At 36.1% G+C, this 16391-nt stretch overlaps 1 protein-coding gene across 1 annotated transcript in view; it reads right to left on the bottom strand.

Annotated features, from left to right (window-relative positions):
* VIPR2 (vasoactive intestinal peptide receptor 2) overlaps window positions 1-16391 on the bottom strand; it is a 58720-nt gene that overhangs the window by 21823 nt on the left and 20506 nt on the right. The gene's annotated exons all lie outside the window — the stretch shown is intronic.

Raw genomic sequence — 16391 nt, 5'->3', positions numbered from 1 at the left:
AAGAATGGGCCACAGTTTGAAAGAATGGATTATGTCTGAAAGATAGAATCTCTCTCAGTCCTTCTGCTCTAGTGTACTTTGTAATGCATTTATATAGGAGTTTAATTTTAAAGACATGTTTAACTCTCATTAATTTCCTAATGTACATGTTCAAATACTTTATTAAATTGTGACCCAAACAACCCTTTCTTTCTTTAGTAAAGTTATTTGCTATAACTTGGAGAGGAAATTTTTCAACACAGGAAAAGCAGACTGGAGTGCACAGTCCATTGATTGACTGCAGTTATCTGTGAATTTACCAGCTACATATTACATTAAATCCTATTCTGAACGACAACATCAAGAAAAATAATGCTAAATATTCTCAGAATTAAGCTGCTGCTTCATTTATGCCTACAACAAAGTCATTAGACTGACATCATTTTCCACTCAAGCTAGATAAAATATTAAAACTGTAAAGTTTTTTACTATGTTATGAAATTAAAGTTTTTAATAGCACTGTAGAATGTGCTATGTGTAACATAGAATTTCAATATTTAGTGCACATGATTATATCGCTCACCTTCTCGAATGATGTTTGTAAAAAGTAGCAAGGAAGCAATACTTTTAAATAAACTAAGATAGCAAAAGGAAAAGCAAATCACTTAATATATTTATTTTTATAGCATTTAAAAGGCCAGGTAAAGAAGTAACTTTAGCAATCCTGATTCATGATTACATTAGCTGGACATTCACTTAACATGTATTATACAGATATGGAAAAGACTAAATGAAATGTGAAATGAAATGAAGAATCTTGCAACTGTACCATCGTAGATATGGTTAAAGGGGAAAAATAAGGGAAACATAACTGCCATAGATCTTAAGTGTATTCATAGCAACTGTCATGCTTTTTAGGAGCTAAAAGTGGTATACGAGGTGTCACAGGAAACAGAAATCTCTTTTTTTTAATTAGAGAAGTAAGCTGTGACAGCCTTTTTAACAACAGTCCTATCATTGTAATGTTTTGTTTGCTTTACATAATATTGATTTACTGCACAGATAAAGAAGGAAAATATGGACTTAATGAAGTTTCCAGTGCCATTAGAATGACCATAAGAAAGCTCAGTTAAAATCCTGAAAAAATATTGGGCTTTTTTTTTTTTTAAATTGGTGTCTCTGGCTGGTTAAAATGGTAAAACCTAAAGTATTACTTTATTGCTCTCTATGAGGAGTCTGCTGTATATTTGTAGAGCCCCAATGCATTCCTAGGGACTCTCTGTGGGCATAAATCATAGGCTCTAGTTCACCTAGTGTTAGGTGACTACACTGCAAACATAAACATCTAAGGCAATGTAGGGTCTCTTCATAGCGCCTTCTAGGGAGCACTTCTTATATCTATGTAAGCAGTCAACATGGACTTCACTGAATATATTTCTACAGACAATGAAGAGGCCCCACAGTGACTAATTCAAGTGTAGCTACCCAGAGTGTACAAAGGCTTGTCCTTGGGATGCCCCCAAAAGATCCTGGTTTTCCACAGGAATCCAGTGTTTGCTAAATAGGACTCTAAGTAGTCCAGTGTTTCTTGAACAATGTTTCTAAAATTGTTTTTAAATACAATTCTAAAAATATTTTTTCAAAATTAACATAATTTCACATGAAATCAGTTCTGAAGAACTGCCCTTCAATTCCCTGCTACAATGGCAGAATTATACTCTCCAGTTTGGCTCATTTTTGGACCGCTCTAAAAACTATGCCTATAGACAAGCACTGCAGACTACTCCTACGCTTCTTTAATTTGGCTTCTGTCATAGCGAAAGGAACATCAGCCCGTCTCCAGGCAATTTTCTGGGAATAGAGTGATAAACAGTTTCTCAGCAGCAATTACAACAGCCCATGGCACCAAAACCACTGCAAATATTTTGGGGACCCTCCTTCATTCATTCAACCTGACCTGCTCTGCAAAATTAAGGAAAAAGGATGCTCCAATAAATGACTTCACAATTTGGCAGCCTCATGACCCCATCAACAGTATTCTGGAAGAAAAGGAATTTTATTTCCCGAGCTTGTGCACATCAGGAGCTGCAAATATAGTGTAAAGCTTAGAAATGATGCACAGCAGTTCCACAATACGTTCTATTTGTTATCATCTTGTTGGCATTTGCAGACCCCATTTCTACCGAGTACATTTCTACTGAGTGTACAAATAGAAGCCTGAATGGTCTCTAAATCAAAAATTCTTAACATCCACCATGTAAATATTGTAAATTTGCAGGAGATAAATGTCATTTGCAAAAGAAGTTGCAATGGCAATAAATCTGTGCTGTTTAAACACCGAGTAGAAGATTTCTTGTTCACTTTCACAGAAAAAATTGATAGGCAGAGATACCCTTTTAATAGTAATAGTGATGTTCAACATCACATTACTGCAGAGCAGAGACAGGGGTCTCACCAGGTATCCTAAAGCCATGCACACAACACCCGGTAAGAGTGGACACAGGGACAACTTTACACCACTCTCATCTTCTTATCCTGGGAACTACCAAGTAGCTTAACAAATCCTGACGTTTTAAAGTAACCAATGGCCTCCTGTAATTTGTATTTATTAATAGCCTTCAAAAGGAAAGCACTTAAACCAGGACTTCTGATGTAAACTGTGTCCTGGCCCTTCACAGTGCCCAGTAGAAATGACTTCTTCCCTCCTATTCAGTTTTCTCATTGTGCTAGAAAATCTTAAAATGGAGCTGTAAGGTCCTTTTCGGCTGCTGAGCAGCCAAACTGTGCTATGAGATCTGCTCCAAAGACAGGTTTGCCTAAGGAGCAGAAATAACTCTGAGACAAGAAGCGTGCGAGATTGACACATGCCAACTCATGCATTTGCTGTTAAACAGATGACTAAACTGACCCAACTGTATACTATACTGTAAGTAACATGGTGTTGTGGTTTAACCCCAGCCAGCAACTAAGCACCATGCAGCTGCTCACTCACTCCCCCCCAACCCAGTGGGAATGGGGGAGGGAATCATGGGAAAAAAGTAAAACCTGTGGGTTGAGGTAAGAATGGTTTAGTAGAACAGAAAGGAAGAAACTAATAATGGTAATAACAACAAAAATAAAATGACAATAATAATAAAAGGATTGAAATATACAAAACAAGTGATGCACAATGCAGTTGCTCACCACTTGCCGACCACTGCCCAGTTAGTTCCCCACCAGCAATCTGCTGCCCCCAGCCAACTCTCCTCCAGTTTATACACTGGGCATGATGTCACATGTTATGGAATACCCCTTTGGCCAGTTTGGGTCAGCTGTCCTGGCTGTGTCCCCTCCCAACTTCTTGTGCCCCTCCAGCCTTCTTGCAGGCTGGGCATGAGAAGCTGAAAAATCCTTGACTTACTATAAACACTGCTTAGCAACAACTGAAAACATCAGTGTGCTATCAAGATTATTCTCATACTAAATCCAAAACATAACACTATACGAGCTGCTAGAAAGAAAATTAACTCTATCCCAGCGAAAACCAGGGTCTTTATACTCCAGACTTAAGATTAGTTCCCTCTGGTTGGACATTAAACTTCTTCCCATCACCTCCTTGCTTCATTCAAAAACTCTCTTGTGCTGACTCTCTCACTGCTGACATTTGGGCTAGGCCTTTGTCCTGGTTTTGGCTGGGATAGAGTTGCTTTTATTCCCAGCAGCTTGTAGGGTGCTGGTTTGGATTTGTGATGAAAACAGTGTTAATAATACAGGGATATTTTCGTTACTGCTGAGCAGTGCTCACCCAGAGCCAAGGCCTTTTCTGCTCCTCACCCCACCCCACCAGCGAGGAGGCTGGGGGGGCACAAGGAGTTGGGAGGGGACACAGCCGGGACAGCTGACCCCACTGATCAAAGGGATATCGCAGACCATATGGTGTCATGCTCAGTATATAAAGCTGGGGGAAGAAGAAGGAAGGGGGGACGTTCAGGAGTGATGTCTTCCCAAGTCCCCGTTAGGTGTGATGGAGCCCTGCTGTCCTGGAGATGGCTGAACACCTGCCTGCCATGGGAAGTGGTGAATGAATTCCTTGTTTTTCTTTGCTTGTGTGTGCAGCTTTTGCTTTATCTAGTGAACTGTCTTTATCTGAACCCAGGATTTTTCTCACTTTTACCCTTCCGATTCCCTCCCCCATCCCACTGTGGGGGAGTGAGTAAGCGTCTGTGTGGGGCTCAGCTGCCTGTCAGGGTTAACCCACAACAGCCTTGAACCCTTTTCTGGCAGATCTTTTAAAGAACTCTACACACTTGACACACAGGAATTATAAGGAAGCTCACAGTACTAGAAACATTGTTATTTTGATGCAGGGATCCTTAAAAATATTTGAATTAATAAAATACATTTAGCTTACAATAAAGATATTAAAAATTTTGATTATACAATTCTGTTGCTAGTGACTACTTATCCCGTATTTACATGAGAGAGCAAAGAGTCCGGCAACTACAAGAAGCAATTGCAACTTGCACATTTCCTTGCAACAGTAGAAAGTAGGTATTCTTGAACATGTTTGACATTTTTGAGAACTCATCACTCAAGTCCTTGGCTTCTACCTGACACTGAAGATAACATTAGTTTTAGATTGGATATTAGGAATAATTTCTTTACTGAAAGGGTTGTCAGGCACTGGAACAGGCTGCCCACGGAAGTGGTGGTGTCACCATCCCTGGAGGTGTTTAAAAAATGCATAGACAAGGCACTTCAGGACGTGGTTTATTGGGCATGGTTGATGGTTGGACTCAACGATCTTAAAGGTCTTACCGAACCTAAATGATTCTATGATTCTATGATTCTCAAAAATGAGTCATAACATCCTTTACTATTAATTCACCCAAAGGTTTTTTGCATCTACTGCAGGGAGGGGATTTCAAAGACTGTACTATGGGTATATGTCCTTATTGTTCTGAGTGACTAATCCAAGCTGTACAACATACACAAACACAAACATACTACATATCTTACTATCATATATAATGATTCAGTTAAGCTGTATCAGCACCTTTGCATTTAATGTCTTAAATGTCTTAAATCACAGTCAACAGTGTGCATTCTGCTCGTCAGTATAGAATACCTCAACTCATTGATACTCATTGCCTCCTTTCAAATACATAAAGTAAAACCAAATAGAGAATCAGATATCACCTTTTGGTTAACAGAAGTTCCACTGAAATAATGCACAAACTGTACCTACTTGCCTAAATGTAGTCATATAGTGCTACTTGAGATGCCCTGGGGTATCTAAGACATCTGCATGGCAGATGTGACAAAGGACCTCTTTGCTGGAATGGCAGTGGCAAGTCAAATGGCACTAGATACCTATGTTTAGGCAATCACATCAAGCCCTGTTTCCACACACTAGTGATTAGACACCTACATCTCAACTAAATATCTAACTTTAGGAATTTTGACTTGCAAGTTGAATTTCAGCCTTCCGGGTTTTAAAATATGTGGTAAGTATGTGAATGTAAACAACTTGGAAGAATTTGGTGTGGTTGACTGTGTTGGCACAGACATGACTGAGAGACCCTATAAATCTCTTCCAGCACCTGCTCCGATGTTCTGAACACAGCCAAGTCAGTGCCCACCAGATAAGAAAACCTGAAGGATAAGGTGAAAGGTTTCACATTTGGCTTCTACTCTGAATGGGTAAGAACAAATCCCTTGTCTTCTGATGCAATTATTTGCAATTCAACAAGTTTGCTGCTTATAAAACAGTTACCACTTGTGTTATCATATAATTCTTTCACCTATCTATTGTATTTTTATGATGTTAATAATCCTTTAAAGGGCCCAAGCATACCAGATCTAAAGAGAGATTGTAAATTCTCCTTAATTTTTGTCTTGCCTTGGAAGTTTTGTTTAGGAAATACGTAAATTGTTTGGTGCCAAGTAAATCAAATTTATACCTGTTTATGTTTAGTCTGCATTGCCTTTGCTCACTTTTTCTGTATTTTTGCCCATCTTCATTTCAGAATGAACTGCACTCCTCCTTCTTTCTTTTCCTCCCCTCATTCCTGTCCTAGACAGAGCACCTATTATGCTTCCATAAATTAGGAACACAGAATCAACCAATTTACAGATTCTAACAATCCACAGTCACTATAGTCTTTAGATGGCATGCACTAAGATGTTTATAGGAACAATTCTGGACCAGAAGTCATTACTGGGAAATCGCAGTCAGACCAATGTTTCCATGGGAAAGCCTTGATTCTGCTTATACGTTCTGCATTGCTTCATGTCAAGAACAATTTGAACTAAATATATCTTTTACTTCCCCTTTTCTTGGAATCCATTACACTGATTAACAACACTGAAATTTATCTGATTTATGTAATTCAAATGAGTATTTTTTCCTTTTTTTGTGGGATAATTTTTTTGGAGATCTCTACAAAGTTGATTTTAGGATAAGCAATTTTGCCTTCCTGTAAATGCCTTCCAGGCCCAGGAGTGCAGAGTTCCTGTTTACTTCCTTAAAACAAGTTAGAATAAAGTGCAGGACAGTACAGTAAAGAAATAGACTCACTAATAGCCACTGAATTTTGCAAGGATGAGTCCATCTGAGCTAGGTATCAAGATTCTCTTTATAACCAATGAACAGAAGTAGCAGAATACTATTCATGTCATCCTAAGACAGGCATCTAAAATAATGAAATTTCTGATGCAAGCCTGTTTTCTCAGTAATAATATAATGAAGAAAAAATGTAATATATTCTTTTAAAACCTTTCAAATAACTACTGGTGACTAGGTGAAATGAATAAGGTAAGACTCATTTAGCTTAATACATGTTAACAGTGCGATATCATCTTTCTAAAAGGTAGGCAACTCAACAGATCATTGTCCCCTGAGAGAGGGGGAGTCAGTGGAAGAGAACAGACCCTTCTACACTATGATTCATGTGCTTCCCTGCGCTTGTAGCAATTCAAAGAAATTAGGATGATATGATTTCCATCCAGGCTTCAAAGACCTGATCTTTGACTGTAGAGAAGGTATAGGCTGGCTGGATTAAATGCAGATGAGGACATCATGCAATCTAGTCAGATGAAATTCATTTGAGTTGTAATTCTAGTCACACAAAGTACATATTTTTTGCTTACTGTTCAAAAATCTCAGTTTTGTGATGTGTCTGTACATTAGCAGCCATCATATTATTAGTGGTAATTGCACATGGTCCTAGTGATACCAGTGTGTAACATAATGAGCATGTACCTCAAAGTTACTAAAGACTAATGAAAAAGAACCCAGTAGTGTTTGATACAGAGAAATTACAGTGAAGTGAGGGAGGAGGCATTTCTGAAGGGAAATTTACTGAAAGGTCAGGTGTCAGAAGCTACTGATTAAGCTATGCTTTAAATCTGTTTTCCCATGGAAATATATAAAAATTCTGGATTTTCATGTTGTGTTGCACCATTCTCACAATAGACAGGGGCTTTAATATATATGTACAGCTATGTATGCACGCAGATGATGTGTACTTTATAAGCCAGTTAGAAATTAAGGTAATTCAAGTAAACCTAATTTAAATAAAATGAAATACAATGTTCGTTAATTCAGCTTACTTCGAAACCACATAGTTATACTGATTAAAGTTTCTGGGTGGCCAGAGTTTGAGACTTAGCCTTTTTAATTCATTTCTTCTGTTGTAATTTACATTTGTACAAAGCAAAACACTGGTTAAAAGGAGCTGTCATTCTCACTGGATCTAAAATGAGCACAGAGCACATCATGAGCACAGCTCCAATTCTAGCTGCAGTAAACTGCAAATGTTATTTTTGTTCAAAATATCCTGTGCATTTCTCTTAAAGGATATCTTGCAGAAGACAAGACTGCAGAATGATTTTATAGTATGTTAAAGAAAACCAAGACGTCCATTTCAAATTTGTTGTTTCTTAATAGCACCTCTACCTTGCATTTGTTTAAGGAAAAGTTTTGATAAAACATTGAGAGTTAAAAGCCCTGCTCTAATACATTTCTTATGTTACAATCAATGTCTTAGAGCTATGTCTCCTCTTAATACCTCACCACATAACTTGCCTTTTTTTGACTTGTGCCCTCTATTTCATGAGATGTGAATCTAAACTCAAATAGGTAGAGGGAAAAAGAACCATATCATTGAAAGTTATTTTTTGACTAACAGCCTCCTTCCCTATGAATAAAATACTATCTGCTGTTTTTACCAATAAAGTATACTGCACAAAGTTCTTGACTGATCTGTCTGTAATAATGCCTCCACAGTGTCCTAGTTTATATCTAATTCATAACCCCTTGGTGCTCATGGTTAAGTGGACAAATTGTTCCTTTTGGGTCTGCTCTTGACTGGCCTGGCTAGATTATGATCTGACCTGTCAATTTGCAAAGGCATCAAATAAACAGACAAAAGGAATAACATATGAAAAAAAAAAAGAAGGATGTTCTTTTAAAAAATTGTTCATAAACATTCAAAGAGAAGGACAGCAGCTTAAATGGATTTGAAGGCAGTCTCAGAATTCAACACAAATTTATCTAACAGCATTTCTGAGATTATTTTTATGTGTAAGAAGTGAATTTCCAAAGTCAGTAGTAAAAGCATCTGCTAAAGGGAATGGTGAATGGTCCAGAAATCCCCTGAAGGTAATAAAGGATTCCCACTAGAGACATCCTTTACTCCAGTTCTCTTGTGCTTCAGATATTATCAACTTGCAACTGAGATGACCTCAGTCCTTAGAAAGCATCTAATGGCCAATACTATAGCACTGGCAAGAAATACAGGAGCCATTATATTTACATTTTCCCAAGAGTCATGCCCTCTATCTATAAAGCCATGTGTCACCTCTTGAAGCAGATGGAACTACACCAGCTACATTCACTATGTTCGTAGCATTGAAAGTTGAAAGGTCCTTCACCTTGTCAATTCTTGAAGGCATCATAAAACCCCTTTATTCAAGTTGGGAGCTGGACTGTTTTCTAATAACTCCAGCTGTGTATGTAGACGCATAAATTGGATTAAACAGCATAAACAGACTGAAATTGATGCCATCTATAAACAAAACTTGCATGGCAGGTGTTGATATTACAGAATTGAAAATACTACTTTAAATATTTTTCAGCCATTAGACTACATAATAAGAGAGTGTTTTGTACTTTGGCATAAAGAAAGTAGTTGTGGTTCAAACAGCATTGGGTTGGCTGAAACACGCCCAACAAAAAAGTTGGACTTGTTTCATTTTTTTATCATTCCGTACCATCTTGAAAAATCTGTCTAGATTTGATTTCAGAAAAACTCCACTGACTGAATCTTTTGAAATTGGACCTGTCTTGCTTGTATCTGATTTCAGAATTCTTAAATGAAGGAAAAGAAGGTGGAATCCTACAGGAACTTTCTAACAACGCCACACTAATGTAACTGTGCCTTTAATTTAGCCTCTAGCTATGTACTCTGTGCTTGACAGTAATTGTCAGGCAGGCTGCATGTAAAATGACTCCTGTCGCTTCTACCCACCAGGGAGAATAGAAGAGGTTGTCTTCCTCCAGAAAAAACACATTATTTAAAATAATGTGTCTGGCATTCTGTACATACGCGTGACCCCTAAGTTTGACTAAAATCAAAACAAGAATCCTGTGTACTTTTAGTCCAGCACAATAGCTGTGTCAGCAGGACTGCATCTATCTGCTGGCCATTCTTTTGCCAAACGGACGAACATAAAATAGCTACATGGAGGTCTAAGTCAGCACTGAAGCTAATCAGCCAAGAGTACTTTGACATTACCTTATACTGACCATGGTCATTTTGCTCAAACTTAGTACAAGCAAATACACAATTGAAATTATTTTATCATACGACAAAGATTTTTAATTAGTCTCTATGCTACACTTGAAATTGTGGCTAATGAACATATTTCATTCTTCCAGACCATTTTACTGGTCTAGTATTATAACGGTCAGCAATCTTAAATATTTTAAAATTTTCTACTAATCAAAAATTAACCCTGCTTCTCAAACTATTGCAAAATAAAGTAAACACTACTACATTTTGAATCCAATACATCAACAAGTTATTTAAATTCAGGTGTTATGATTTTCAAAAACAAGCAAAAATTTTAGATGATTAGCATGAAGCACTTTATCAGACTCAGCATCAAAGAGGATGCAATCATACTGCCACTTAAATTTCCTGTATGAGTGTAAATAGAAGTGTCTTAATTTGCCTGTAAGACCTCTATAACGCCTAGTGACTCAACAAAAAAATTTTCAAATGGTCTTCTGAAATTATATGTTTATTAAATATACACATGACCCCCATAAAGACAAAGAATTAAATTCTGCATTGTGTTGTGGTAGTTGAAAACCAGGAAATTACTTTAGATTAATATTAACTTAGTTATAGCTATAAAATATTTGTCACTACTCTATATTTTACATAGTACCATTTAGAAACAAACTCTTTATATTGTATTGCTGCAAAAGAAACAGGCAAAGCAATACCAAGTCTGATAGCACATAAAAGTAAATGTCTTTTATGTAAGATGGACATATCTTATTTCTTATTTACTATTCTGTGTGAACCATAATTAGCCAGGTCTCGATTAAACTTCAGCTTTAACCTCTGAACTTAATAAAAAATTTGCAAGATTGGCAGGAGTAAAATGAGTGCAAAGAAGGTATGGATTGACCAAAACAGAATTTAAACCTAAATTATACCTATATTTTTAAAAGATTTTAACACACAATGAATATCAAAACCCCTTTAGGTTTTGTATTCAAAGCATAAACTGATTTGAGTCATGCATATGAAATTGAAATGCCATTATGAAATGGAAATGACATGAGATTTTCTCCGAGTCTAACAAAAATTGTACTTTTGCAACAGTAGTAACAGCAGCTGGCCTCTGCAAAATATTCACGATTATCTGAGCAATACTGATTCCAAAACTGAAATCCAACAATTTACTCTTAAAGTTTTGAGGAAAATATTCAAATTGCAACCACTAAACTAAACTCAGTAGGTGGTCAGGCACAGCAAAAATGAGTGGCTTATGATTTTCAGAACAGTTTTATGGAAACATTTACAGAATCTATAACTGCTTTCCAGACTATAAAGATCTAATCCTAAGGTGCTTCCTCTTTTTTTTGTAGCTACCTAATGTTAACAGGTTTTAAAAGGGTACGAAAAACCACACATATAAAAATAAATTGGATTAGTACAAGTTTGGGTAATCAGTGTTATTTTCAATACACTTCTTTATAAAATCTATTCTTATGCACACTTGTGTTTTGTCTTCGTAGAACAGACACCTTTTTCTGCTAATATTTTCATTAAAGTTAGTTTCATGTTATTTTTACTAAGTTCAGGAGACAGAAGTCTTCTATTTATTTACAGAATAGACAGCACAGAAGCTTCCTAGGCAAAGTTGACAGTTACCCAGTGGATCCTGCAACCTCAGCCTTGGTTTGGAAGGACCTCTAGGGGTTAGAGGGTAATTCAGTGCTGAAGGACAAAATGCTCTGAAGAAATTTTAGGGCTTGATTCTTTGTCTGAAGTAGTTTTGCTATTGACCAGAAGTTACCCTTAACATGAAAGAAAAACCCACACCTGTTTATTCATTTAACCATTACTAAAGTATTTATGATCATTATCATCCCAAGTGACCCTTCATTTTGTTTATTCTGTGGGCTAGTATATTCCTGTAATACTGTACTTAAGAAGAGTCTAGTATTCACAGATATGATTACTTACAACTATATTAAAATTTGTGGGTTTACATTTTCATGATACAGGAGTCAGAGTACATTACATAATATCCAAATATGTATACTAGAAGAACATATCAGAAAACCTTAAACTGTACAAAAAATATAAAAACAGAACTGGGCTTAGCAAGTAAGTTCAGTAGCTTTAGAAACACTGAAACAAGCAAATGCAAATAAAAGTGGAATAAAGAACCCTAATTCTTTCCTTTTGTGAAGTTAACTTAAACAACACAGTAGCCATTTCTAAAATCTTGTAGTACTTACTTATAAGAGAATAAATATAAACTGAGATAAAGAGATGGATTACATGTTGTGGACAATTTACTTTTTTCTTATCAGTCACTTCTACACATTTTTAAATGGTGCAGAGAAAAACAGAATTTACTAAAAATATTGGAATTCCTCACGGTATTTAATAATCTTTATACAAGTAATTAATGATACCCCTTTTCTGACATGTTTCTCCTTCAATTCACCATAAACCTAAACATCACCCAAAACAGATGAGACCAGCATTGCCTTAAGTATCCTTAATAATAGTAGCATCACTAATTTTGTCAGTAAGAGTACCTTCTTAGTGAAAGTTCCCTAACCATACTGGGAGACATGACAACTTTATAAGTGCACAAACCTCCATATTTTCCTGTGTAAATGTGTACCAGCCTATGTGTATCCATGAATGTGAACTTTCTCACTGCGTACTGATGTTTTGCAGTGTCTTTGGACAGTCTGCAATTAATAAATAAAATTCCCACTGTGCTCTGCGAGAGACAATATAGGCTTATATTCAGGCCTAGTCCTTCTCACTTGAAGTCAATGGAAGAAGATTTTGTATTTATTTTACGGAATACTGGTCTCTTAATCACATCTCATGAAAAGAGTAATGACAAATGCAGAATGCGATGTGAATAAATATAGCATGACTTAGAGGCACACAGAAAAAGCATTGGTAGATGGCTGCCCTGCATTACATTTTGTTGAGAGGGAAGGATTCAATTTAGACTCAATACAAGCAATCCATTAGTCCAGTGCAATGATCCACTTCACAGACAGCAGTAATGCATCTGTTTTCTAAAGGTAGCTACAGACATTCAAGACAGTGTTTGTCTTGGGTAGCGTATCTGCATTGTGTAGTGGGCAGCACACCCAGCATGTTATCTCTGACAGCAGCCTAAGCGTGAATGCTTCAGGAAACTGGCCAAATAGGGGAATATTTCTTCCATAGGTGATGCTTCTACATATGCACAAGCTGCAACAGTATCACCACATTTAATAGCTCTGAGTATCTTCCTCTCGATTAATTCGTCTTTGTATGACCCTATGCATTCAAATCACATAGCCTGTAACTTGTATATATTGGGGGTTTTGTGTGGTCTAATAAACCTCAAGCCAATTCACACTAAGATTAGACAAAGCTGTATTAACTGACCCAGTCATTATTTTAAATAAAGTGGACACATTTCAGTCCTTTACATTCACCAGACATCTATCTTGCCGCATATTAATAATGGTGACAGAGAGCTTAATACCCTCTGAGGACAGGTAGGACATGTCTCTAGTTTGTTCAGCCTAGATAGAAGATGTCAAAATATGTCAAGGAAAGGTTGCAGTGAGGCTTGGTTTGGGTTAACACACCTTGATGTGTGTTTCTAGCATGGTCAAACCAAGCTATTCATTTTGCCATTGTGCTGCCATGAGCTTAACAGAAATATAAAAGAAAAAAAAAAAGAGATGCTTACATGAATGACTGAGATGAACCTAAACCTTGATCTTGAAGGTTAGCTGTAACTAGTTTACTTATAGGAAAGAGACTGGAATTATATAATAAAGGTTTAGATCTACAATTTGATGTGATAACAACATACAGATAAGTCTGTTCAGAGACTGTCATACTTGTCAAATTCGTCCCCTATAAATACAGGCAGGAGCACTAAAGAATACTAACAGAAAATCTAAGTGAAATAAAACATTCAATTTGAGGGTGCTGTATCAGGAGCTTACAGTTAATTTCAAAATGTTAAGCAAATAATTTCTTTTTATAGAACCTGCTAATATACCATTTGACATGGAATAAAAATTGAACATTTTAACTCTGAGTAAAATCAAACCCCACCAAAATTCCACAGTTTCCACCAAAACTGTGGAAACAGACAAGTTCTTTCAGCAGAGAAATAACAGATGACATGCTTGTGGTATTTTTAAATGAGTTTTCTCATTTCGGTGCATTTTTAGCATAAAAATTTGGTACCTACTAATAAAGTGCCTGTTCAGTATTTGCTTGCCAATCTCTATCATTTAAACCTTCTCTAGAATGTTCAAAACTGCCCCAAACAGATGCCTAGCTGGAGAGATATATATGTCTGTGTGTATGCATATGTATCTCTCTAAATAAATATAAAATGTGTATAGAAATAAGTCCCCTTTAAAGTAAAGATACAAGTTCATATTCTAAAAGACAGCAAAACAACAGGAATAAATACTTAACTGGATCTATAATGGAAACTCATTCAGCAGTGAAGATGCAGGCACCAAACCGACACCAAAGACAGTTTCTACCTAATCCTTTAACATTGTCTTCAGAGAAAGCATAGAGATGAAAACTTAAGATGTACCATAAGAAAAGTATTTTGCCACCTTTCCAAAAGTATGATCTCCTTAGGTACTGTAACTTTGAGGGCAACCTCATACATCATCTGCAAAGCATATTGTTGCATGACATTTTTGTGTTCAAAATATTTTGTATCCAATTACTTAGGATTTCATTTTTAGCTCTTTTTGTTGAAATTCTAGGTCAAATAAAAATGAACTATACTGATTTATGTTAAGATTTTTCGTTTTGAGGTGCTATCATTGAGCACTAAGATCCAAATTCAAAAAAAACATCTTCTGTGTAACACTTGGCTGATGCGGAACCTCAAATGCCTCCTGAAATCTCACAACTGCACGATAATTACATTTTTTACACTGTCTCCCATGAAGAGATGGATTTAAACATATGCTTTCCTGTTTCCCTTTTCAGATTTTATTCTGATAATTTTTGTCCCTTCTTTAACTACAAAAAATTTTATATTTGCATAGGAACAGCTTATCTTCTGACAAGCCAGCACTATTGTATCCATTTTTTGACTTGCCAACTTTAAGGTTAGTAAAGAATTACTGTCTTGTCCCATTGAAATAATCAGTTTATGATCTTCAGGCAAAGAATATTCCCTGAGCAATGACACCGGTACTTGAGAAAAAAGGACAGGGCCCTCAGGCCATGCTGCTTGAAATGCAATCAATCCTTGAATTTCCTCTTTCCCTCCTTGCAACATGCTATGCATTTATGCCATATACTATGTTAGATATCTATGATATTCTATCTAATGTACTTTTGTTAATAATTTTTTCAGTATGTGCTTTCCACAGCTCTATTCTGATTTTTATCCTCACCAGTTTATTATTTGTTCTTTTCCAGGCTTTCGTAAATGTTGCTACTACTTCCTATTTCCAGTTTCTCTTTGTTCATTCCTGCAAGTACAATCAACTTGCAATTCATTCTCCTCCTTCAAATTACTAATAAGTATGTCAAATAAGAACTGGTTTTCTATTATATATTAGTTCATCTGCTAATTAAGTATTTCTCACTACTTGAAATGTAATCTTTTGTTAATTTGAATTTTTAAGTCTTGACTCATTTTCACTCCACATGACAATATCTGGGTTGAATGACAGTGTCTTAAAATGGCTGTTGCAGCAGTAATGTGTGCGCATTCCCAAGCTGTCAGATGATACCGATGTTTTAGAACATGTCTTCAGAAAAGTTGGGAAAACAACATATTCTATCCATTTTCTTTATTATCTATTTTCAACTACAGTAATGGCTGGGCTTTTAAATACAGAAAGAGATCGCAAGAACTGCATGTCTTAGCTAGAATGCCAGCACATCTCTGCAAACCAGACAGAACAGGTCTGCTAGAGCTATTCCACACATACTAAAATCCAGAAAAAAACAACCAGCCAAGTATCTTTATTCATGAGAGGACTTAATCTGTTCATGATAACAAGAGTTTCACTGACACTATCAGCTCATGCTTGTAAACAAAATCTTGCTCTGTTAGCCTCAGCAGGAAAACAGACAGAGAATAGGTAAAACGTGATAGAAAAAGTACTTCTCTCAACAAAAAGAACAAGAAAGAGTATCTGCAAAGTGAACAAATTAATTTTTCCATTTATAGTGTATTTAAGATATCTTGATAGCTTTTCAAACCACTTCTAATTGCTAACGCAATTTAAAGTCCAATATAAATCTGCAATAATTCCAATGACCTAAATTCATTCTATTTTACTTAAACACATACCAGCAACCAAGTGGTGCATATATTATTAACAGATTATTACAGTATTAGGATTTGTTATAACAAAAACTTCTAGAAATAATACAATGTAAAATATACTGTGCACAAACCAAGTAACACTGCAATATTAGAAATACAGATGCATTACTACAATTGCCAACTGCTCATAGCCTTGAGTTTCAAACATTTATGATTTTATCTTATATGACATTTGCAATCCAAGCATATGGCAATCAATGCTACCAAAAATTACTACAGATTTTCATTAATTATGATAGAGTAAAATGGGAACTATTTAGAGGCAGAATATGTCT

This window comes from Haliaeetus leucocephalus, unplaced genomic scaffold (genome assembly GCF_000737465.1).
Source record: "Haliaeetus leucocephalus isolate CR32 unplaced genomic scaffold, Haliaeetus_leucocephalus-4.0 Scaffold0, whole genome shotgun sequence".
NCBI lineage: Eukaryota > Metazoa > Chordata > Aves > Accipitriformes > Accipitridae > Haliaeetus > Haliaeetus leucocephalus.
Note: the sequence above shows the minus strand (reverse complement) of the source record. Positions and strands in the feature narration are given on the sequence as shown.